General features: G+C 38.3%; 1 long non-coding RNA gene across 2 annotated transcripts in view; it reads right to left on the bottom strand.

Annotated features, from left to right (window-relative positions):
• LOC121312976 overlaps positions 1-27,115 on the bottom strand; it is an 83,614-nt gene that overhangs the window by 2,616 nt on the left and 53,883 nt on the right. The window contains exon 3 of one of the 2 annotated variants that reach the window (XR_005949931.1): positions 6,995-7,024. The exons of the other annotated variant lie outside the window; for it this stretch is intronic. This is a non-coding gene — a long non-coding RNA (uncharacterized LOC121312976). The remainder of the gene's footprint in view (positions 1-6,994; positions 7,025-27,115) is intronic. 2 annotated transcript variants of the gene reach the window in all.

Genomic DNA, 27,115 nt, shown 5'->3' with positions numbered 1-27,115 from the left:
TGTTGTGTGAACCACACAACCTAAAGTATATAATCTGTATGAGAGTTGTATGCAAATAATCAGCAGCAATCTGGAAGACTGAAGCATCTCTGTGATCAAGAAACATAATAGTACATAGATGTCCATGCAATTCACTGAGTTGACCATTAAGACTAGTGTCATCATATGGTTCTATGTTCACTGGACAGTTTGGGACATTTCTGGCTTTTTAACTTGCATCACAATCCATTCTGGTACCATTCTGTCCCAATATCCTAACTAAGACTTCTGGAATGGCAACGTTTGCAGAAACCACCACCTTCAACAATGGGCAAGGCACATGTGTTTCCACTCAAAAAATACGCCAGGAGCTATGTGGTTCTACCCACTGTTAAGGCCATTATGTGTGGTGCAATTAGACTGAAAGTATGTCTTTTTACGTGCTGTGTTGTGCAGTATTGGATTTACAGCCTGTTTCCATTCCATTGTATCATAACTTTACAGCCGTATTAAAAGGCTCTAATGTGATAATAACAGGGTTCAGTAGGAAACAATATTGGTTCCAAATAACTGCATACACAACGCTAAAACATATGAACTAACAAGACTGTAGCAATTCGGAACATGTTTCTTGACTATTATAAAACAGTTCTGTCACTGTTGAACCTGTAATTCTTAACTGTAAATGATTCTAAATGGATCAGTATTTGTGGTCAATTTGTGTAGTGGGGGAATTATATTGTAGTTGTCCTGTAGAGTAGCCCCTACAGAGCTGCATGACAACTTTTAGGTATGACTGGTCACACTGTTAGCTGTATTTTGTGTGTATGGGGGGTAAAAGGAAGGGGGGGGGGTATTTTTGTTAAATATTCCCCAAATTAGACAACTACCAATTCACATGTACCCAAACCATTGAGCATCCAACTTACATCCTAGTTGCTTTTTATTAATTGAATTGTGAAATATTTCTCCTGCCAGAATGAATCCCTGCTCAGATATTATTGAATGACTGCTAATAATACTTATGAAGTACAGAAATGTACATGATATCATATGAAAGAAAGAGAAGCGCTCAATACCTCCAGATCTTTGGGACTACCGGTGTAGCTTCTGAGGTTCTCCAGGGGTTCAGGGAATCTGATCAATTGACTATCTAGTGAACTAAGGAATTGTATTATCAGATATTTATTTGTTTGTACACAAGACAGCACTCTGAGGAGATTTCTAAGTGTAGAATTTGTATTGCATTTTAAGGGCGTTAATAAAATGTTACAATTCATGTGTGCGTCTGTGTGTGTGTGTCTGTGTGTGGGTGTGTGGGGGGGGGGGGGGGGGGCAGTGGAGTTGTTGAAAATCCTAACCACATGTAGCACCATGTTATTCAACTTTACAGAGACAACCTAATAAAATTTTACTGGCACCCAATCAGAAAATTATTGAAAAATACAATTGATTTTGTCACTTGTTTGGTAAATGCTGTACATATTTAATATAATCTTACGATCTAAACTGTACTGCATTTTTTTAAATTACTGGTAAAACAAACACTAGATGGTTTCCATAAAATATAAAATACCGATAGTTAACTGTTACACGATCTTTGACCATAACAAGGCATAAGTGGAGCTTTTATATTAGCAGGGAGGTATCAAGCACCATGCAAACCAAAACCACATGGCTGCCATAAACGAAAGCACATGTTATGCACTGTTACATGGCATAAGCAGCTTTCTTACATTATTATTATTATTTCAAAAACAAGCACATCTTTATGAATTATGCTAATGTTTTGTATTCCCCTTTGTATATCCAAAACAAATGACATATGTCATTAATTAACCTTTAGTAGTATAGAGAATGAAACATGGAAAAAAGCAATCATGAGTGAATAGCTTTTTAAAAATCACGTTCAAATGGAGTTTAGCAAGCATATGTAGGAATCCAACAATACTTCTGACATGAATTTTACAGGTGGTAAAATAATGTTCTATGGAAATGTGCCTCTGTGTTCTTTTCACATGTACCAGTTCTTCAGTGATGAAAGTAAGCACATTTCTTGACATGTACCTTGATGGAAATGATTAAATATTACAGGGAACAGAAAGCTGCACTGGCAGGAACTTGCTGTGGGAATACATTAGTTAGCATCAGTTGAATATCCAACATGTGTTCCAATCACAACCTCCTATTTTGCGATTACTTACTATCAACTTTAAAAGCCGGAGAGCGTTCACTTGGAGAAATGACTGATTGCTGACCATTTTACTGTAATACATCATTAGTTAGCAGCAGTTGATATCCAACATGTGTTCCAATCACAACTTCCTATTTTGTGATTACTTACTGTCAACTTTATAAGCCTGGGAATGTTCATTGAAGAAATGAAAGACGGCTGTAGTGGTCACAAAGACGGCTGTAGTGGGTGACGTCAGACCAGAAACAGGAACCAACACAGAAGAAACAGAGAGACGTGGATTTTTGTTGAAGCTGAGCTGTGCTTAGCATTTAATGATTCAACAACCGGAAAAATAAAAGGTTGTAAGACAAACAAAACACAGGACACGGCACTTTAGCCAAAATAAATATACAAACAAAACGTACTACACAGACAAACACGGTGAGATGGTATTATGATTTACTTAACGTTTTTACTTTCTCCTTTCCACACACCCGTTCTCCACTCACCAAACACACAACCCCAAGTGAGTGAAAACATGCTGCTTTTATGCAGCTGTACCGAGACTCGATTGCTAATCAATCATTCAATTGGAGTCTCGGTACAACTGCACGTGAATTAATAAAGTGCAATTCTCTGTGCTCGCGTATTATTACATTTTACCTGCACGTGAAGTGCTGTGCAATCCTCGTGCATAAATACAAATATACATTTTAAACAACATATGTTACACAGACCCATTTATATCCCGTTTACCAATGACTATACACCAACATTAACACTACACGTAACATACAACACAAATAAATAGCCCAGGGGCGGGGCACTTTGGCACACGATGTTATCACAAGTGTCTTTGTGTAGTGTTTGAATAACAATTTAAAAACAGCAAACAAGAGCCCTTGTTGTCAGTTGTTCAGTCAACATTGATTATTTGTTATTGAATCATCAATATCAGCACAACTGGAAGAATACTGCCGGTAGTAAGTGTATGTGTTTTGACATTTTCAATAATAGTTTGCAGTTGAAAATTGTGTAAAATGAAGTCACTGTAACGTGCCTAAGCCATTGGACCATTGCCATCTGCTGTTGTCTAGTCATAAAGGAAGCTACTGCATTCGGTCAGGTTGAATAATCCAGCTTTGATGTGAACTGTATGTATCAGTGTGATTGAAACTGCTGTTGCCGTGTTTATTGTGTATTGGTATGCATGGTAAATGAATTCTTTATTCCAGGGGTGAGCAGAGTTAGCCCTTCAGGCCAGCTCTCCTATAATGTCTTCCACTCTGAAACTGTAAGTCAAGAGTTGCAATGAAAACTCTCAAACAAACTTTTGGTAGTCAAAAAGCAATTCAAATGACAGTAGAACCTACTTAAGTTAAAAGTCGGGATTCAGTGATTTACTCTTGGGTAGCCTTATACAGGTTTACTACACCAGGGTTTCCCAGTCCTGGCCCTGGGGGACCACTGTGTCTGCTGGTTTTCATTCCAGCTGAGTTCTCAATTACTTAATTGAACCCGTAATTGAACTATTTAATTATTTAATACCTTAATTAGGCCTTGTTAACTGTTTTCAGCTTTTAAACAGTTAGAGATTTCAAGTTAACTATAGCATTTTCTAAGTAAATTGAAATGTGCAACTTTTTAGGAGCTGAAAACAATTAAAAAGGTCTAATTAAGCACATTATTAGTTAAATTAAGGGTTTGATTAATTAATTGAGAACTTAGTTGGAATGAAAACCAGCAGACACAGGGGTCCCCCAGGACCAGGATTGGGAAACCGTTTACTACACTCCATACTGTATATTGTGATAAAAGCCAAGTAAAGTGCAGTAAAGCATATGCATCCACGCCTGAATTTATAGTTATGCAGGTATAATTAAAATCTATGTATTTGATATCTGCTTTTATATATATATATATATATATATATATTTTAATTTATTTTATTTATGAGAACTGAAGTTCAGTGGGCATTCACTGATTACAAAGCAATTGGCTTTTCAAACCCAGACACTTTGAGTGGATGTCAACGAGCTACCAACCTGTCAAGGCCAGCCTTGTTGGTGTCAACTTGAGCTCACAAGTCTTCTGGCCAGTGTTATCCCCTGTAGTGTGATCAATAACAAGAGCACCAGATCCAATGCTCCTAGCTTCTTCGCACAGCCAGGTAGTTCACCTGTGCTCATCAGACTCCCTGCACACCTCAAAGTCATGCCTTCAGCAGGTGAGCCAGCTATTTCAAAACTACTCTGCTGATTCCATTTCTTGGCTGCCCTGGAAGTTGAGTCTCTGGAGAACAGTGTGAGAGTGTGATGTTATCATACAGCATTCAGCGTTTGGGGACTTCAGAACAGCCATATATCTGTATCCCAGGTAAGGTTGTTCTGCTTCTTTTGGGGAGCCTTTAAGAAAACCCTATTCTAATAATGTCCTTTAGACATGTATACATCTGCAGGAGGAATGAATCCTTCACATCATCACCATGTTCCCTCGGCAACAGAAACAATTTCAGGAAGTACTGCGATCATAATAACAATAATGAAACACAATCTCAGTACACTGTGTAACCCAGGTGGTTCTTACAGCGAAAGAGCTATCAAAGTCAAGCTGCATTTTTGGCAGTGATTCATCATTGTTTTTGGTGCTTGGGAGTTCAAGCAACCTTCTTCCCATAAAATACAAAACAATAAAAAAGACATTGAATTCTATAATAATATATAAACAATAACTTTTTTTTTTAATATGTTATCAGTAATAAATGTATAAACTAAAGACTCAAGCACACATGTTGACGTGCCTAACAGAAATCAAAAGCAACATGTGCCAAACAGCAAATTTGTTTTTCACGAACAGCATTATGTGACTGCCACTTTGTCTTCTATCTGTTAATCGTTACAGTAAGTAGCTTTAATAAAGAGAGTATAACTATGAGATACATAATTGTTTGTAAAATATAAAAAGCATACTTGGATCTATATTAAAATGCATCTGAATTTCAAATACAGCCTGTCTAAGTTCTTCTGTAAATAACAATTAAAACTCTAATGCACTGAGAGACAGACTTGGATGTCACTATTGTGTGTGCGTCAGTGACAAGCAACCCCAGGCATCTATTACATTTATAATATGATTCTTGTTGGTTTTGTCACTTGAGATAATTGTGTTAAGTGTCACTATTCTTTTTTTTATTTGGCCTGGTGTTTTTTTAGAAAAAATTGCAAACATTGATAAAAATAGTTTATGACAATCATTTTAAGAGAGTAAGTGACAGTGACGTGTATGGTGTATATTTATATTTCAGTAGGGATTGGAGTTGAATGAGACACCATGCAGAATTCTGGGATAGCGTTGTACCCCAAATCCTTCATTTTACGTCACAAGAATATTCCTCACAGCTCCCACATAACTGGTAAAAACTACACAGCATGTAAAACAGCTATCTTCACTGTCAGTGAAGCATCATCTTTATTTACATTTAAACGTCAACCTTTTTATTATTTGAATAATGATTCCTAATAAAAGTTTCAATAATCTAATTCATAGCTCTACTAAATCCAATACAGTCCTTCCATTATTTGTAACCACTTAACCCTACAGAGGGTCGCAGTGAGCCAGAGCCTAACCCACACACACACACAGCCTAGCCATCTATGTGAGAATGCGGCTGGACTGTGTTAATAGAGACCCCGACTGGAGGGGAACTGAAAAGCCATGTGATAATGTGGCCAGGTTGAACTGGGTAATTGTTTCCCAATGTAATCTTGCCATCTGAATATAAGGGAAATGGCTAGTCTGCTCTCTATCCTGGTGACTGTGATAGCTGGCTGCTTGGGTGAATATTGCAAACATCTGACCCTGTTTAAAGGGTCAGTACCTTTGCTTTGATTTCTGTTTTTATTTTTTTTAATAAAAGCATGCTCCCTAGCCCTTAACTGCAATCTCCTGAGTCTTACTTCAGCTCTTCCTGCCGCTTGCCTGCCTTGACAGCCAAACTACACTTCTGCACTATAATATCCATGCATACTAATCTTAAATATGTGTGAATAGAGCTCTGTTTAACTGAATGACACTTTAAGAAAGCATGATTATCTTATCATCTTGTTTCACATACACAAGTACAAAATGTCTCTGAAGGATGTTTAATTCCAGTATCATTTTTATTGTGTAAGTTTAAAGTTAAACCAATTCCAGATTACACAGACACTGGGGTCAAACCTCAAAATGCATAAAACAAGGAAAAACAAAACACTTTATGTTCATAGTGATTTCCCTCTGAATTAAAAAAAACAAACAAACAAAAAAAAAAAAACAGTTGCAGCGCAAATTGTAGAAGTGTTTTTTTGCAACTTGGAAAACACACAAGGCCGGTCTATTATTTAGAGGATTGGCAGCAATCTGTTGGGTTTTGTTTTTCAAATTCCAAGAAAAAAGTTACAAATTAAATCAATTCTGACTGATACTGGAACACGGACCAGGTGCAAAAAAAAAAAAAAAAAAACCCAAAAACATTTTCCTTCTTCTGTTATTTTTAATATTCTTATCTGTGATACGTTCATACGAAACAACTATTGTAATTTTATGCTTTGGGCACAATCAGCCGTCAAGTGTTGTTGTGTGTGTGTGTGTGTGTGTGTGTGTGTGTGTGTGTGTGTGTGTGTGTGTGTGTGTGCAATCCTAAACTAGTTATTTGAAAGCCACAGGATGCAGTGCACTAAGTGATGCAACACACTGCTACATCTTGCTGAGGGAGTGCTTCTCCATTGAAAGAACCACAACCAGGAGTCAAAGAAGAACTCTCCAAAAGCAACATGCAGGTGCAGTGGTTATGACACTCACCTTGTTAAGACATGTGATTCAGCCTCTGCCCTGTTAAACAAGCAAGAAGGAATTTAAACACAACTTTCACAATGGACTGTCAGATTCCAGAGAGAGATCTTTTTTTTTTAAGCTTTTAGTTTTCCATAAACTGAAACATAAAGATCTTTGCCCTGAACAATGTAACTGTAGTACAGGTGGATGGAACTGCCAATGCTCGTGGCAAGTTGGATCTGGCAATCATCAAGCCCATAGCGAGCTCTAATGAAGGAACATGACCTCATTTGTAAGAAATGGTGTGTAAATTGAAGAAGTATGAAAACCAGAGCCAGGTCACATGAAAGCCCAAGCCATTTTGCTGCAGGGGAGATTTAGTTTAGACTGAGAATTACCTCCATTGCCAATTGCAAGTATATTAAAAGTTGTCAAGGAAAGGTTTTGAGTTGTATTGTTTATTTAAAGGTGAAGGTTACAGTGTAATTAAAGTATGTGTAATAATTTGGCATCTCAGTCCATTGAATTGAATGCAGAGGCAAGGGCAGGACTCAAACCGCTAACCTCACAGGTTGTAAACAATGTCTTACTCATTCAACTAAAGAGCACAAGCTCTGTAGTTGAGAGGTAAGTATGTGTTAATAACTCATCAGCCTCTATGAGGAGAGCCAGTATTTATGGCTTTGTGCTTTCTTCTATAGTGCAGCTTTTACAGAGCATGCTCTATTACACAATACTTTAAGAAGTATTAATTGTGCATTGTTTCCTTCCAGGCCTCCATAAACACAATTGTGAACTAGTATCAGTTGTTGGTAAAAGAATAAACACCGTACAAATTCTCCTTGCCTCCAACAATTCTTAATCTACACCAAAGCAGTCTCAATATTTCATGCATGTTTACAGTGCTCCCTCAATATTTCATGATTCAATAAATCACAAGCTTGGTTAATTCATGGTAAATTGCACAAGGACTATATTTTACTGTATAAGGACCTTCACTAATTCACAGGTTTCAATTTTAGATAGCTCTATAAAGTGGGAACAGTGCATTTATTTATTTATTTATTTATGTATTTGTTTGTGTGTATGTATATGTGTGTTTTATCATGCTGTCAACAAGCTTCACCATACTGCTACCATGGCAATGCTATACCATGCTTTACTAATCTTACTCACTTTGGAAAATGTACCCTACAAGAAAGTGTTATAAGGACATTGTTGGAAGTAATCTAGTGAACATTTACTGAAGAGTAAACTCTGGTGATTCTAAACCTGTAGGGACTGGTTAGGAGAGTGATTGAGTACTGATTGTAATCTGAACATTATCAGAAATGCCTTGTCTTGTCATTGTTTTAGGTTTTTAATACACTCCCAACTTATAATTTTATTACAAAATCTGTAATAAAATAAAGAATAATGTTTTACACCATCATATGATAGCAAAGTTCAATGGATGCTATTGATAGCAATTTATTAGAATAAAGGATTAAATGTCATTTTGGCCTACCTTGGTCTAGATTTGGTAGAGGGCATTGTATTTAATTTTATGCACAATGTTTTCATCTTTGTTAGTGTATTCCTTGTTGCCAACAAATACGAATGTCCTGTTCACTGCTTAACATGTTTCCCTGCAATTTTGCTGGTCTCAACTTCAGACAAAAGGCAATGTGCTAGTTTAGAAATAACATCTTCTGCTTTGTAAAGATTAATATCAGAACATTGATGCAATTTTCTGGCTCATTTACAGTAGCGTTAAATAATATATTTTTTTTATGTCTCGTTGTGACTTTGCACTCAGCTCTATAAATGGTAACATTGCCATCAAATCCCTGCAGTGTTTTTAGTCTTTCTCCCCCTCTTTGTTACCTCTCAGATTGCACTGCAATACATCTTTAATTACCAGAACATGAGAGTTTGTTTGCAAATATGACATAAGCACTAAAATGTGTCTCTCGGGATGTGGGTGGCTTATGTGGTATTCATCATTTTTTCTCCCTTGTTCTCACTTATAAACTTCATTTGGAGTTGTGAAACATTTGGCAAACTCTGGGTCTGCTGCATCTGAGTTGCAAGCAAGTGCCATTTTTTTTATCGAAATCATAAACCAATGTCATTTGGTTTCATTAGCAGATTGCAGCAATAACTAAGGTGCTATGACATGTTATTTTACCTATTGAGCCACCAAGCAAGATACTCCCACTGTCTCTTTATCTCTTTCTCCTATTACACAGCTGCTTAATGTGACCCACTCTTCAGTTGTCTGGAAGGGACCTTGACGTACAGCTCTGTTACATTGTGGATATCTGTAATGGGTGCACATCTGTGCATTCATTTTAACTTGTTTTATTATTATTATAATGCATTAGACCATTGGAAATCTCATTGTTCCACAGGGGTGAGAAATTACAAGTACATATACCAAGTGCACACACCTATATTATACAAAATATCCACAAGTACCAAAACGGTAATATATGAGGATAAAATAAGGATACAAAATTTAAATTCAGGGGGTATAACATAGTCCTTTAAGTCTAAATGAAGTTTAAATCTACTGGTGGGAGTTCTCCTGTTCTTATCATTACCTGATTGGAGTGGAGCTACTTGGCCAGTGGTGATGCTGATTGGGTGCATGTGGTGCAAGCCCATGTTGAACTCTCCTCAGTTGAGTTTCTAATGAACATGCATTCACATGAGCTAATTATAATTATCACCCATAGGCTACTTTACTTCCAGTCTGTCACTGACTTGAGGAAATGGATGTAGGAGCCTGAAATATTGTACTATGTACAGCCAGACAAGATTATGCAGATCATTGGGAAACTAGTAATTCTTCCAAAATGCTATTTGTCCATGGCTAAGAAATCTAATAGGCACAAGTGAAGGGCAGAAGTGGGGTGTACATTGTAGGTAGAAATAATAATATAGAGGACTACATAAGTGGTCTTAAATGATGTCAAAAGTAATTTCAGTCCCTGAGCCACATGAAGCATCCTGGTAACCTGTTATAATACAAGGGTGTCTCGTTACAGAAGCCTGTCGCACTAACACACGGCTGGTAGCATCTGACAGCTAACAAACCCGTGTTAGCACAAAGGGAAGGGATCCAAGGCTTCCTGGGTTCCTATTTTTGTTTTAAAATGCATTCAATGAATCCATGATTTAGGCTGCAGGCATGAAAGTGCTACACATTAATCTATAAGGCAATGTCTGCTGAGCTCCCTGGATCCACTCTGGACTTGATTAAATTCAGGGAGATCAGACAGGGGCTGGAATGAATGTCTCAGTGGTGGTCCCTTTATGATTGTGTTCTCCTAGACTTCTTTAGTTACACATGTTTGACATGCTCTCACTTAGGTCCAGATGAGTTAAATGGTTTTATTGCCATGCACTGTATTTGTCAAATAAAGTAATAATTTGGAAAACCTGGTATTGTCTTTGCTAAAGTAGGCAGCTTGGTTTCCTTGTAATGTATCACTCAAAATCCACAAAATGTGTATAAATTTTAGATAACAAGGTAAAAGAAACTAATGTTTGTCTCAATGTTTGTCTACTTAAATCCTTTTAAATTTTATCTTCCTTGTTATAGAACTTGTCACCAAACTGGTCAAACATAGGCGTGCATGTTTTTAACCCTAATGTACTGTGCAGTGTTGTAATTGCCTATTCATATTCTTGATGCTCTTTAATTATGTTTATGCTGTGAAGAAGGGCTCGCCCAGTCAAATAAGTAAACTAATAAGGTATATAATTTAAGATGTTTGGATATTGTTATCTACTGTATATATAGATTTGGATTGCTTTAATTCATTTTCATTATCACAAGACTATTATTTGAATATCATTCTAAGGTAACAGTTTACACAGTGTTTCTAATTACTGTGACGTTACATAGTAAATACATGTGTACTTATACCTAATTACAGTGTTATTATGCACAGTTAGAACATACTTAAAGTGTACATTTTATTCACCGTATATGTAAGTACATAACTGTATCAGAAAAAGGTTAGGATTAGTTTCAGAGTTATTGTTATAGGAGTGAGGGTTAGGGTCAGGTTCAGAGTTATTGTTATGGGAGTGAGGGTTAAGGTCAGGTTCAGAGTTATTGTTATGGGAGTGAGGGTTAGGGTTAGGTTCAGAGTTATTGTTATGGGAGTGAGGGTTAGGGTCAGGTTCAGAGTTATTGTTATGGGAGTGAGGGTTAGGGTTAGGTTCAGAGTTATTGTTATGGGAGTGAGGGTTAGGGTCAGGTTCAGAGTTATTGTTATGGGAGTGAGGGTTAGGGAGTTCAGAGTTATTGTTATGGGAGTGAGGGTTAGGGTTAGGTTCAGAGTTATTGTTATGGGAGTGAGGGTTAGGGTCAGGTTCAGAGTTATTGTTATGGGAGTGAGGGTTAGGGTTAGGTTCAGAGTTATTGTTATGGGAGTGAGGGTTAGGGTCAGGTTCAGAGTTATTGTTATGGGAGTGAGGGTTAGGTTCAGAGTTATTGTTATTGAGGGTTAGGTTCAGGTTATTGTTATGGGAGTGAGGGTTAGGGTTAGGTTCAGAGTTATTGTTATGGGAGTGAGGGTTAGGGTTAGGTTCAGAGTTATTGTTATGGGAGTGAGGGTTAGGTTCAGAGTTATTGTTATGGGAGTGAGGGTTAGGGTTAGGTTCAGAGTTATTGTTATGGGAGTGAGGGTTAGGGTCAGGTTCAGAGTTATTGTTATGGGAGTGAGGGTTAGGGTTAGGTTCAGAGTTATTGTTATGGGAGTGAGGGTTAGGGTTAGGTTCAGAGTTATTGTTATGGGGTGAGGGTTAGGGTTAGGTTCAGAGTTATTGTTATGGGAGTGAGGGTTAGGGTTAGGTTCAGAGTTATTGTTATGGGAGTGAGGGTTAGGGTCAGGTTCAGAGTTATTGTTATGGGAGTGAGAGGTTAGGTTCAGAGTTATTGTTATGGGAGTGAGGGTTAGGGGTGGATTTGCGAGTTATTGTTATGGGAGTGAGGGTTAGGGTTAGGGTTAGAGTTATTGTTATGGGTTAGGTAGGAACTTTGTTTCCCTGAGAAACCTACGCTTGGTTGGTTTTCCAGGGAAAGAAAGGTGCACGGGCCATCTGACTATTTTTGGATTTATTTTTTCTGTTTTTTTGTTCGTTTCAAATCTCTTTTTCTAGTGTAGGTCTATCGTGGAGTTCCTAATGTTTAGGCCCAGTGGGAAAGCAGTTTGTAGTTTGTTGATCCAGTCTTTTTCTCTCCATTTCCTTTCTCAGAGTGTCCAGTTCTGGTTCCTCTCCAGCCCTGTAATTCTCAGAGATTCTAAGTTGTGTTGTAGAAGGTGTTCTACTAGAGGTGTTTGCGATTCTTTTTTGTGTTTGATATTATAGATGTGTTGTGTTAGTCTTACTCGGATAGTGTTGCCTGTTTCTCCAATGTAAATAATTTTGCATGTATCGCATTGTATCGCATAGATGCAGTTACTGCTGTTTTGTGTAAAGGATTGTGGAATGTTGTATGTGGTGCCTGTGGTTTTGCTCTGGAGTGTGGTAAGTTGTTTGAAGTGTCGTGGTGCTTTTGTTGGTTTGCGATTAAGTGCAGGCAGTTTACTGGATACTAAGTAGTTGTTCAAGTTTTAGTTTCTTCTGTAGGCTGAGATTACCTTGTGCCCTGTAAGAAGGTTGGTGTCTTGTAATTTGTTGTTTAGATTTTGCTTGACCTGTGAGTTAGCTGCAACACTAAAATGTGAGTAGGTAGTTATAAGTGGAATAATCTTTTTGTTGTCTCTAGGCTTTTGTTCTAGGAAGGTTTTCCTTATTCCTCTTAGGAAGGAACGGGAGTACCCCCTTTGCCTGAGTGCTGTGAATAAGATTTTGGTAGCTGCCTGGAAGTTAGTAGGTTGTGTGCAAATTCTGTGGAATCTGAGTAGTTGTGATTTGATTAAACCTCTAAAAGTGTTTTTAGGGTGGTAGCTTGTTTTGTGTAATAAAGTGTGTGTGTCAGTTTCCTTAAAATATACTTTGGTGTCTAGCTGGTGTGTCTGTGAAAAATGTGTTCCTTTGTAAGTGGTCGTGTCTAAAAAGTTTACTTCGCTGCTATGTGTGGTGTATTTCACTTTGATGGACTGATGGTGTGTGTTAAGTAAAGAGATGACATTTTTTAATTCCTCTATGCTATGTGTCCAAGTGCCCCAAATGTCATCTAGGTACCTGAAATAGTGTGTTGGTCTCTGTGGGCATCTGCGGAGGATCGTCTCTTCCCAATCGGCCATGTAGATGTTGGCATACGATGGCGCAAAGCGTTTCCCCATCGCTGTTCCTTTGGTCTGTATGTAGAATTGGTTGTCAAATTCAAAGTCATTTTTTGTTAAGCTGATTTCCAGGTGTTTGATCAATTCCTCGTCTGGTCTGGTTGGATCTGGGTTCAGATTCAAGCATTTCCTGACAGCTGCAATGCCTGCTTTGGTCTCTATGTTTGTGTACAAGCTGTCTATATCTATTGTAAAAAGAAAAGCAGTTTCTGTTAGTTTGAGTGTTTTAATTTTTTCTATAAAATCATATGTCTCTTTGAGGTAGCTAGTGTGTTTGGTGGATAGGAGGTTTAAAAAGTGATCTATGTATTCTGCAATTCTATATGATTCGCTGTTGCAGTCCGATACTATCGGTTTGTCTGGTGGTATGGTGTGTGGGATAGTCCACGTGTCTAGGTTCAGAGTTATTGTTATGGGAGTGAGGGTTAGGGTCATGTTCAGAGTTATTGTTATGGGAGTGAGGGTTAGGGTTAGGTTCAGAGATATTGTTATGGGAGTGAGGGCTAGGGTCAGGTTCAGGGTTATTGTGATGGGAGTGAGGGTTAGGGTTAGGTTCACAGTTATTGTTATGGGAGTGAGGGTTAGGGTCAGGTTCAGAGTTATTGTTATGGGAGTGAGGGTTAGGTTCAGATTTATTGTTATGGGAGTGAGGGTTAGGTTCAGAGTTATTGTTATGGGAGTAAGGGTTAGGGTCAGGTTCAGAGTTATTGTTATGGGAGTGAGGGTTAGGGTCAGTTTCAGAGTTATTGTTATGGGAGTGAGGGTTAGGGTTAGGTTCAGAGTTATTGTTATGGGAGTGAGGGTTAGGGTGAGGTTCAGAGTTATTGTTATGGGAGTGAGGGTTAGGGTCAGGTTCAGAGTTATTGTTATGGTAGTGAGGGTTAGGGTTAGGTTCAGAGTTATTGTTATGGGAGTGAGGGTTAGGGTCAGGTTCAGAGTTATTGTTATGGAAGTGAGGGTTTGGGTTAGGTTCAGAGTTATTGTTATGGGAGTGAGGGTTAGGTTTAGTTTCAGAGTTATTGTTATGGGATTCTTAGGGTTAGGTTCAGAGTTATTGTTATGGGAGTGAGGGTTAGCGTTATGTTCAGAGTTATTTTTATGGGAGTGAGGGTTAGGGTTTGGTTCAGAGTTATTGTTATGGGAGTGAGGTTTAGGGTCAGGTTCAGAGTTACTGTTATGGGAGTTTGATGAGTATTCCTTAGTCTCAATGCACAGTTGTAGACAGAAATGCTCAAAGAAAGTGAAACCAGTGGAGAAACGGAGAGGATTCTTTTCAAGCTTTGTTGCTCCTGGTTGACGCTGACAGAGATTTAATGTAAAATTATAACTTGGAAAGTCAAGTTAATGCAATTCTTACAAACATTTGTGGTGTGTGCTCTTGATTGTTTAAAAAAAAGTTTAAATCAAACAACAGCACAAATTAAAATGAATGTGGTAATTGTTGCTTGGTAACAGTGTTTTAAAATTGTATCCAAACTACGTCATACAGTTGATGACAGGGTTACCAACAGCTGTCATGAGAATTGGAAACTCCACCATTTAATCTCATGAGTTACCAGTTTAACCAGTTAAATATGTCTCTCTGCCCACAAACCCCTGTTGTTTCTTTATTTGGTCCTCCTCCTCCCTGCCTCCACCCTGCAGCGTGCCTTGTCTAGGGGGAAGGTGGCCTCATCTCAGCTCGGCCAGCATAGAGGCGGTTATCGAGTTCCAATGGATAAGACCATGGGCCAAATTGTAATGTGAATGTATTATGTATCTGTTGGTTATCATGTTCATGTTGTGCATAACTGTTTGCCAATTGTTCATGTGCCATCAGGCATATCTTCTGCACCAATAAACTGTTATGTTTACTAATGAGTGGATGTCTTCTTTCTGAAATACAGGGTTTCTGAACTATTCACAGTACAAAACTGTACATGGAGTTAATAGTAGTAGAGTTGAAGTACTAGTGATTTGTTTGAAGTTTGTGAAGCATGACGTTTTGAGGTCTGCACACCCCTATGTGAAACTGTCTTATTCTGCTTGCTTGGATCCTTGTGATCATCACCTCAAAACTACACTGAATCTAAATCTCCAGAAAACCATTTATTTTTTAACATTCTAGATTGTCAATAAGTTGGGAATTCAAAATGAAACTAAATGTCTTATATTTATTAACCCTTTTTACTCAAGTGTGCAATTTTCACCATCTTTGCAAAAAGTAAATCTGATAATGCTACAAAACGAATGAGGAGGCATGCTTAATTAAATGTGCATACTTAACTGACCGTGCTAACAGAGAAGTCCACCTAGCTGATTCGCACTAGTTTTGTATTAGCAAAAGCTAATGAAGTGTTTTCATTTAAATAGAAAATGCGTAAATTGTACCCTAGAGTACATTACATAAACAAGCACAAAATTATACTTTTACCCTTTTCTGCTGACAATTAGTGTCGTTAAAACTATTTGTCTAATTACGTTTCTTTAACAGATGTGTAATTTCAGAATGTTATATATATATATATATAAATGGACTGGAGGAGAGCTATAGTGGAAAATTATTGACCCAAGGGAAGACTGTTGTTACCGACAACGGGCTATAATGCCCGAAGCCGCAGACAGGGTTGGATAGTAAATATGACTTTATATAATTTGTTTAAATATAGCTGATACCGCATATGTAAATAAATATTGACCGACATTTTTTTAAAATATACTGTATCCGACACAGCATAAGTAAATAAATAACATAAATAAATAACAGTAAAAGGTTTATACCACATCGTTATAAAAGTTTTTTTGGCATCCAGCTCTCTGTGCAGCTTGCTGGCTGCTGCAGAATTATATGCAGTTTATATCCCGGCCATCATATTTGTTTACATCAACGAATAAGAAAACAGTGACAGTAATGTTTTAATCAACGTTTCAGTGTTTGGATAATATTTCTTTATATGATGTTTTGTAATACATTTTTATGTTAAGTCACAGAATCAGTGTTTAGCCATTTTCTCCTGTTGTGAGGAGTGCAGGGGAGAAAGGCATTGCTTTAAAAAGGGGTGGGGAAGACAGCGATGTAAAGCAATCACATGACAGATGGAGATTATTGCCTGGTGGTGTAAGGATGTTAGGGCAATGGTTGAATTTATTTTTGCTCCTATGGTGAGGTTTTAATCAATCACAGGCCATAAATATCCAAGTACTGATTCATATACATATACAGTGGCTTGCAAAAGTATTGACCCCCCTTGGCATTTTTCCTATTTTGTTGCCTTACAACCTGGAATTAAAATGGATTTTTATTTGGATTTCATGTAATGGACATACACAAAATAGTCCAAATTGGTGAAGTGAAATGAAAAAAATAACTTGTTTCAAAAAATTATAAAAAATAAATAACGGAAAAGTGGTGCGTGCATATGTATTCACCCCCTTTGCTATTAAGCCTCTAAATAAGATCTGGTACAACCAATTACCTTCAGAAGTCACATAATTAGTTAAATAAAGTCCACCTGTTTGTAATCTAAGTGTCACATGATCTGTCACATGATCTCAGTATATATCCACCTGTTCTGAAAGGCCCCAGAGTCTGCAACACCACTAAGCAAGGGGCACCACCAAGCAAGCGGCACCATGAAGACCAAGGAGCTCTCCAAACAGGTCAGGGACAAAGTTGTGGAGAAGTACAGATCAGGGTTGGGTTATAAAAAAAATATCCGAAACTTTGAACATCCCACGGAGCACCATTAAAGCCATTATTAAAAAATGGAAAGAATATGGCACCACAACAAACCTGGCAAGAGAGGGCCGCCCACCAAAACTCACGGACCAGGCAAGGAGGACATTAATCAGAGAGGCAACAAAGTGACCAAAGATAACCCTGAAGGAGCTGCAAAGCTCCACAGAGGAGATTGGAGTATCTGTCCATAGGACCACTTTAAGCCGTACACTCCACAGAGCTGGGCTTTACGGAAGACTGGCCAGAAAAAAGCCATTGCTTAAAGAAAAAAATAAGCAAACACATTTAGTGTTCGCCAAGAGGTATGTGGGAGACTCCCCAAACATATGGAAGAAGGTACTCTGGTCAGATGAGACTAAAATTGAGCTTTTTGGCCATCAAGGAAAACACTATGTCTGGCACAAACCCAGCACCTCTCATCACCCCGAGAACACCATCCCCACAGTGAAACATGGTGGTGGCAGCATCATGCTGTGGGGATGTTTTTCACCGGCAGGGACTGGGAAACTGGTCAGGATTGAAGGAATGATGGATGGCGCTAAATACAGGGAAATTCTTGAGGGAAACCTGTTTCAGTCTTCCAGAGATTTGAGACTGGGACGGAGGTTCACCTTCCAGCAGGACAATGACCCTAAGCATACTGCTAAAGCAACACTCGAGTGGTTTAAGGGGAAACATTTAAATGTCTTAGAATGGCCTAGTCAAAGCCCAGACCTCAATCCAATTGAGAATCTGTGGTATGACTTAAAGATTGCTGTACACCAGCGGAACCCATCCAACTTGAAGGAGCTGGAGCAGTTTTGCCTTGAAGAATGGGCAAAAATCCCAGTGGCTAGATGTGCCAAGCTTATAGATACATACCCCAAGAGACTTGAGCTGTAATTGCTGCAAAAGGTGGCTCTACAAAGTATTGACTTTGGGGCGGAGAATACTTATGCACGCTCAAGTTTTCTGTTTTTTTGTCTTATTTCTTGTTTGTTTCACAATAAAAAATATTTTGCATCTTCAAAGTGGTAGGCATGTTGTGTAAATCAAATGATACAAACCCCCAAAAAATCCATTTTAATTCCAGGTTGTAAGACAACAAAATAGGAAAAATGCCAAGGGGGGTCAATACTTTCGCAAGCCACTGTACATATACACACACACACACACACACACACATACACACACACATATATATATATTATGGTAAGGTATAAATCATGACAGGCCGTGCGGTTCCAATGATAATCACACCATGGGAACAATCACACCACAAATGGTATATATGATCAGAACTGCACTGCCCGATGTGGTTTATATCGCTTATAACACGGCTACCTGTCATTTGTGAGAAGAAAAATAATTAAAATAATTAAAACACATTTAAATTAAGAACATAAGAAAGTTTACAAACAAAAGGAGGTCATTCGGCCCATCTTGCTCATTTGGTTGTTAGTAGCTTATTGATCCCAGAATCTCATGAAGCAGCTTCTTGAAGGATCCCAGGGTGTCGGCTTCAACAACATTACTGGGGAGTTGACCACAATTCTCTGTGTAAAATAGTGCCTCCTATTTTCTGTTCTGAATGCCTCCTTTTTTCTTTTTTCAGGTCAAAAAAGTCCCTTGGATCGACATTTTCAATAGCTTTTAGAATGACATCCACAGTGTAATATAGTCCCACAAAGTCCTTCTTCAGAAAAGAAAAACACAGTGCAATAAACTTTTTAATATTATTCAAGATGCGTCATTATACAACATTCTGTGGATGTTGTCATGATTATTAGAATAGCATGTACATTCCCAGAAGTTTCAAAGTTCCCAGCCTGAAGATAAACTCACCTTCCTTTTGTTTCCAAACAGCATTTGTTCCATCGCCTTCAATTTTGTTTCCAAATATATATATCTATATATATATATATATATATATATATATATATATATATATATATATATATATATATATATATATATACACAGCTCTGGAAAAAATTAAGAGACCACTGCAAAATTATCAGTTTCTCTGGTTTTACTATTTATAGGTATGTGTTTGAGTAAAATGAACATTTTTGTTTTATTCTATAAACTACTGACAACATTTCTCCCAAATTCCAAATAAAAATATTGTCATTTAGAGCATTTATTTGCAGAAAATGACAACTGGTCAAAATAAAAAAAGATGCAGTGTTGTCAGACCTCAAATAATGCAAAGAAAATAAGTTCAGATTCATTTTTAAACAACACAATACTAATGTTTTAACTTAGGAAGAGTTCAGAAATCAATATTTGGTGGAATAACCCTGATTTTCAGGCACAGCTTTCATACGTCTTGGCATGCTCTCCACCAGTCTTTCACATTGATATATATATATATATATATATATATATATATATATATATATATATATATATATATATATATATACAGTACACACTGAGTGTACAAAACATTACATGAAATCGAGTGACGAGGTGAATCCAGGTGAAAAGCTATGATCCCTTATTGATATAACCTATTAAATCCACTTCAGTCAGTGTAGATGAAGGGGAGACAGGTTAAAGAAGGATTTTTAAGCCTTGACACAATTGAGACATGGATTGTGTATGTGTGCCATTCAGAGGGTATATGGGCAAGACAAAAGATTTAAGTGCCTTTGAACGGGGTATGGTAGCAGGTGCCAGGCTCACCGGTTTGAGTGTGTCAAGAACTGCACCGCTGTTTTTCAAGCTCAACAGTTTCCTGTGTATATCAAGGATGGTCCACCACCCAAAGGACATCCAACCAATGACAGGCCAGTGGTCGAAAATGGCTCATTGATGAAAGAGGCCAAAGGAGGCTGACATGAATTGTGCAGAGCAACAGAGGGGTTACAGTTAGTCAACTGACAGTCCAGTACGAGAACCAGTAAAAGAACGCACAAGTCATCGTACCTTGACATGAATGGGATATGGCAGCTGACGACCTGACAGAGTTCCACTTCTTTCAGCAAAACATAAGAAACTGCGGTTGCAGTGGGCTAAGGAACGTAAACACTGGACACTGGAGGATTGGAAAAACATTTCCTGGTCTGATGAATCCCGGTTCCTGCTGTTTCACGCTGATGGGAGGACTAGGGTATGGAGAAAACAACATGAGTACATGCATCCATCATCCTGCATGTCAACATTGCAGGCTGGTAGTGGTGGTGTCATGGTGTGGGGTGTGTTTTCATGGCACACATTGGGCCCCTTGATAAAAGTGGAGCAATGTTTGAATGCCACAGGATATCTGAACATCATTGCCAATCAGGTGCATCCCTTCATGGCAGCAGTGTATCCATCTGCTAATGTATTTTTTCAGCAGGATAATGCCCCATGCCACAAGACTAAGATTGTCCAGTAATGGTTCCATTAACGTACTTACTGCAGTGGCCTGCCCAGTCACCAGATCTCAATCCAATTGAGCTTCTGTGGGATGAGATGGAACGAGCTATTCAGAGTAGAGATCCACTACCAGCCAACTTGACACAACTGTGGGAAGCATTGGAGTCAACATGGGCCAGCATCCCTGTGGAACTCTTTCGACACCTTGTAGAGTCCATGTCCCAATGAATTGAGACTGTTCTGAGGGCAAAAGGGGGTGCAACTCAACGTTACGAAGGTGTTTCTAATGTTTTGTAGAACTCAGTGTGTATATATATATATATATATATATATATATATATATATATATATATATATAATAATAGATATATATATATATATCTAGATATAGTATAATAATTTAAAGTTCAGCCAATATTATGAAAGATAATTAAAAGTAACACAGTGAATACAGAGTAAGGCATATTAACTAAAGTAGCTCATACAATTTCATTCTTGTAATAATCATTTTAAATTAAAAACTGGATTTTAAGATATTTGTGTGGCATCGTTTCTATAATAAAATTTCAATTCAAGAACCCAAGAACACCCAGGTCTAATATTGCAAGCAAAATATCTTGTTATTTTGTTATACACATCACAGGCTTCTCTCGCTGGAGGAATCGTGTCATTGGTGAATAGTTTTAATAAAAGTGTGTCATCCATTTGATTGCATAAGAGATGACTTGACTTGTGGCTTTGTAATTGGACAAAAACAAAAAAAAAGGTGCCATTAAAATGCATTACTGGAACAGTAAACCTGTTGAAGAGCTTTATGAATCTAGCTCTTGGTACAGTGAGTCTGTGGAGTATGTACAAGCTCCAAAAATATGAATACTGCCTGGACACTTTATTAGGATAATGCCTTATATGTGTTATAAACCGTTATTCTTAGTTTATGTGAAATTGAACACAGAAGCCCTTTCAGTTTGTGTACAATATTCAGGCTGCAAACTTATCAAGTCTCCTGTGAAAGGTAGGAATGTTGAAGGCCCTGAAAAACATAAGTGGATACAGCACAAGGCACTCTATACAGACAGCGGCACAATCGCAGGACATTAAAAAAAAGCTCTGCATTGTTACTACCCACACAATATCTGCCCGTTGGCATTCTCTCAGTTTTTCAGGACTGTTGTATATTGCCAGATTTCACAAAATAGTCTTCTATCCAGCAAGACTGAAATAATGAGAACTGAAACAAAAAAATATAGTTAACAAAAAATTAATTAAGACAGTAAATAAGGTTTTGACATGGATAGCTGGACTACAGTAGATTCAACTCACAATGCCAGTTATGTTTATATTTTGTGGTATTATACAATCTGAAGAATAAAAGAGGGAGTTGTTCTTGTAAACAGACCTTGTTTACTGCCTTTATACTGCTCTGAGCTTTACAGTGTTCAGATTTGCACAAAAGACACCATAGCATTGTTTTTATCACAGCTGTGAGGAATGAGGTCACACAAGAAGGTTTAGATTCTGAACTGAATGCTTGTAGAGCAACCCTACCTCAAATTATCCTGGGAATTTGTTGGGAGATTTGTTCTTCATGTTCTACATTTAAAGCTGAACTAAGTGACACTAATGACATCAACTCTTTATTGCTGTTATATTTAGGTTGTATTCCTATCTGCCACTGGCCACCTGGGGATAGAGACAACAGCAGCATGGGCATTGGTAAAAGAGGATCAATACCAATCAGTGACCATACCGTATCTCATAGCAACCAAAGCACCAGTGTCAAGCTGTAACAAATGCAACAGGCACTGATTTATAGGAAGGCTTTCATTTACCCACGAGGATTCTAAGTTTGTTTATTTCAATGGCACATGTACTTTTGATAAGCTTCCGTAACCCATGTCAAATTGAAAGGCTGAGTTATGAAGTGTTGCAGAATTATTTATGAAGAAAAGATTGCAACCTAGGGCACGAAAACTAATATAATGAACTGCCAGGAAAAAAAAAAAAAATGACAGTATTTTTTACACCCATTCCAGTTATGAATATAATTAAAATAATGCATTAGGTAAGGTTCAAAGAAGTCATGAAGTTACATTTCAATTTTAACATGACTACATTTTAACATTCTAGTTTTGTTCACACATTTTGGAATCCTCATTAATATATGCAACAATTGAACCAAGGAAAGGCTGGTTTAATGTTGTATTTTAAGTGATCTAAACTAGAGCCCATCATAATCATATTTGCCACTAACATCAACAAAAAACTTGTGAGGGGAAAACAACACCTCTTTAGCCACTCACTCATTGTGATAGATGATAGCTCTTATTGTGTAGTGCTCCTGTCTAACATGACTAAGACAAAACACATTTAAAGTAATACTTCATCCATGAATTTTCTTTTATCTTCTGCATTGAATCCATTGAAATGATTTTTAAATGCTTGCCAGAGTTGGGAACTAATGCGTACACCAACCTGTGCCCTACAGCTAGATATGGATTTAGAGCCTCACAGATATTTTTGTAAGTTTCAGGCAAGACAAACTCTTTCTTTTTACCCACAAATTCCCAATCCACCCCTTTTTATAGTAGTGTGAATTAATTTCCTTATTTTTACCCCCAGAGCGCTCATTCATGTGTCTGCTGGCTCTGCAACATTCCCCCTAAATAGTGTACACGACTAAATAAATAAAACAACAAGGTGAGCTTTTTAAGCATTTTAAAAAGATCACAGTGCTTTGATAAACCTGAAATGGAACATCCCGAGCTGTGTAGGGTTACTGCTTCATAAAATGTGAAGCAACTAGCCTGGCTTTGTCTACAAAAACACAAGGAAGCAACACAGGTAGGCATCTTGTTTTTAGTGCTATATCTCCCTTACAATAGCTCAGGAGAACTGAAGGCCAGTGGCCAAACCAATTGCCTCTTTACAAGTAAGAGCTCTACAGTGGATGCCAGCCAGCTGCAGGCCCCCTGGAGGATGAAGGTCAGCCCTGCAGGTGTCCGCTTCATTTCACCAGGCACACGTGGGGATCTTGAACATCGCACCTCATCCTATTCTTTTCAGAGACCTTTCAAACTAATAGATCAGCAGAGGAAAGGCAATGGCATGAATTAATGCACACCAGTTTGCAGGGCCTTGCTACGATTTCAATACCAGGGTGCTTCTGTGTTTTGATTTGAAAAATGAGATTCCTTCGTCACTCCCTGAGGTTTCCATACCAAAAGCCATTACTGGGGCAAGTTAGCTTGAGGTCGGTCAAGAACCAGACCAGAAAAGTATACTTTATGGAGTTATGATTCAACCTCAGTGGTTATTAATGCCACTTATGCACTTTGTGGTACAACTCCCTACAATTTCTGTATTCATCTGTATAAGTACTTAATGGAAATTATTATTATTAAGCTTTGAAGTACAAACAGTAAGGACTCATAGTTACTGTTTCTGCTCTTTATATATATTGTAGCAATCTCGTTTAACGCAGGCAGGCGCATCACACAGAGCGAAGCAATACACACACAGGTGGAGGGGGGGGGGCAAACACGGGACCTCTTGCTCTAAAGCGTAGCGCCGATACCGCTGTATAAAAGATCTGGCTCCTTTGAAAGGAGCGTCTATCGGGGTAATGTCTTTGTGTGTGATTACGTCACCTACCAACCCTGCTGCTGCCTTCCCCTGTGCACGCTACACTATATATATATATATATATATATATATATATATATATATATATATATATATATATATATATATATATATATATATATATATATATACAGTTAGTGGACAAAACAATTGAAACACCTGGGTAAATGAGGGTCACCAAGTATAGTGAAAGCAAGGGATTCCACACAGCTGTAGCCCATGCGTTAATTAAGCAAGTAACATCCCAGCATGCTTAGGGTTATGTATAAAAATGTTGGACAGGCCTGGTTACCTATAATTATGGCTAGCATGGTAGCAAGAGAAGACCTCAGTGAATTTGAAAGAGGGCTGATTGTTGGGGTGCGTTTGGCAGCTCAACTTGCTGATGTTTCATGAGCAATGATCTGCACAATTCCAGAGGCTGGTAGACTCTATGCCACAGTGCATACAGGCTGTACTGGCCGCACGTGGTGGCCCAATGCCCTATTAAGTCATTTTACATATATACTGTGCCACTGTCTTGGCACTTTTAATGACCTGTTTCCATTATTGTTCCGAAATGCAAATTATTATCTCATCCCTGCAGCACTATACATCTGGCATAGTTTACCAAGGCACTGTTGCGATTCAAGTCCACCCAGCAATGTTGCACTTGTACCCTGGTGCCAATGGGGAATTTCAAGCCATGCCAGATTTGAGGAGCATGACAGACATTAGGCACCTTCCACTGGCACCACATGGCAGTATGCAGCTTATTCCACACATAGTCAATACACAAATATTTCTTTTTAAACAACTGGGTGACTAGATGGTTCATTTGATCCACCTCTATCCCACCAGGATATGTTACAACTAGATTATAGAGCATTCATATTACAGTGCCAGGTGATGCATCTTGTTTTAGGGATAATCCCTGGATAACAGCCACAGATAGGAGCAATCCAAAAGGATTCCACAGCTCTGTGAATAAGCATCCATAAGTGACCACTCTCTCTGGTGACTGAACAATTCACATTTTACTCTACACCATTATATTCTTATGGAGCCTAACAGAATTTAAAGCTGCTGCTTCTGTCAATATCCTTCAGAAATATCAATATAACATGAACATAAGAGCATGAGAACATTTGTGAATGAGAGGAAGCCAAGCTACCCACCGGTGCTTGTCCAATTCCTACTGGCTGGTTAACAGTTAACAGTCTGTATACTATAGTTTGGTGAGGATTAACCTTGTCCATTTCTTTTAACATTTAAAATATTTCAGTCAACTCAATCTTTGCTCTAGGCTAAATAAGTGCAGTGCTCTCCCAACTTCTTTTCGTTACTCATTCATTAAACCCTGAGATTAGACTGTTTGCTCTTTCTTGGACTCCACGGTCACAATAAACAAGCCTTTCTTTCAGATTAGACACATATTATAATGGTATGTAGTTGTAAAGGGTTCAAACTAAATGGTCGTAAGGGTTGTGAAAAGATATAACATTGCGGTGCGGTGGCTGAGGAGGGGAGGTAGTGTTCAGCCACATGTGTCATCAAAACCTGTGAAGCACACACTCCACACAGCCAGTTCACAGACCTGCACAGTACGACTCACCTTGCTGTACATTTTGAACCCCTGTGTGATTTCGGTGTTGTATGTTGCGTGTTGTGTGTTAATGTTGGTGTATAGTCATTGGTACACAGAATATAATATGGGTTATGCGCACAAGTGTTTAAAATGTATATTTGTATTTAGGCACGAGGATTGCACAGCACTTCATGTGCAGGTAAAAGGTAATATGTGAGCACGGGTAATTGCAATTTATTAATTCACATGCAGTTGTATCTCGAATCCAATTGAATGATTGATTAGCAATCGAGTCTCGGTACAGCTGCATAAAAGCAACATGTTTTCACTCACTCGGGGTTGTGTGTTCGGTGAGTGGAGAACGGGATTGGAGGTAATAAAAGATATCATAATAGCATTTCACCGTGTTTGTCTGTGTAGCCTGTTTGTTTGTCTCTTTATTTTGACGAAAGTGTCGTGTCCTGTATTTTGTTTGTCTTACAACCTTTTATTTTCTGCTTGTGTAATCATTAAATGCTGAGTGCCAGCAAGTGCTCAGATTCACCAAAACCCAGCCTGTCTGTTTATTTTGTGTTGGTTACTGTTTCTGGTCTGATGTCACCCACTACAGCCATCTTTGTGACAGTGAGTTTTAGGGTATATTGAAAGAGTCATACAATAGATTTACTGAATATAATCACTGTGCAATAAACTGTTGGGCTGTAATATTGACATGAACAAAAACACTTGTGCACTTGCCGTCCTAACATGGAGGTCTAATAGTACTCAATAGATTTAGCCACATTTAAACCCTTTCCAGACCCTGACACAAAGAAGCATCCCCATAGCATGATGCTGCCACCACCATGCTTCACGGTAGGGATGGTGTTCTCAGGATGGTGTGCAGCGTTAGGCTTGTGCCAAACATGGTGCTTAGCGTTGAGGCCAAAAAGCTCTATTTTGGTTTCATTAGACCATAGAATCTTCTTCCACTTGGTCTCTGAGTCTCCCACATGCCTTCTGGCAAACTCTAGCCGAGATTTGATGTGAGTTTTTTTCAATAATAGCTTTTGCCACTCTCCCATAAAGGCCAGCTTTGTGAAGCACCCGAGCCATGTTGCCATATGCACAGTCTCTCAGCTCAGCCGTGGAAGACTGTAACTCCTTTGGAGTTGCCATAGGGCTCTTGGTGGCCTCCCTGACTAGTGCCCTTCTCGCCCAGATACTCAGTTTTTGAGAACGGCCTGTTCTAGACAGATTCACAGTTGTGCCATATTCTCTCCATTTCTTAATAATGGACTTTACAGTGCTCAGGGGGATATTCAATGCCTTGGAAATGTACTTATATCCTACCCCTGATTGGTGCTTTTGAAGAACATTATTCTGGATTTGCTTTGAATGTTCCTTTGTCTTCATGATGTAGTTTTTGTTAGAAAATGTACTAACCAACAGTGGGACCTCCCAGAGACAGGTGCATTTAACTTGAAATCATGTGAACCACCTTAGGTGCTCACAGGTGGCCTCCGTTCAACTAATTATGTGACTTCTAAAGACAATTGGTTGCACCAGAGCTTATTTAGGTGTGTCATAGCAAAGGGGGTGAATAC

Source organism: Polyodon spathula, chromosome 1, assembly GCF_017654505.1.
Source record: "Polyodon spathula isolate WHYD16114869_AA chromosome 1, ASM1765450v1, whole genome shotgun sequence".
NCBI classification, from domain to species: Eukaryota; Metazoa; Chordata; class Actinopteri; order Acipenseriformes; family Polyodontidae; genus Polyodon; species Polyodon spathula.
Note: the sequence above shows the minus strand (reverse complement) of the source record. Positions and strands in the feature narration are given on the sequence as shown.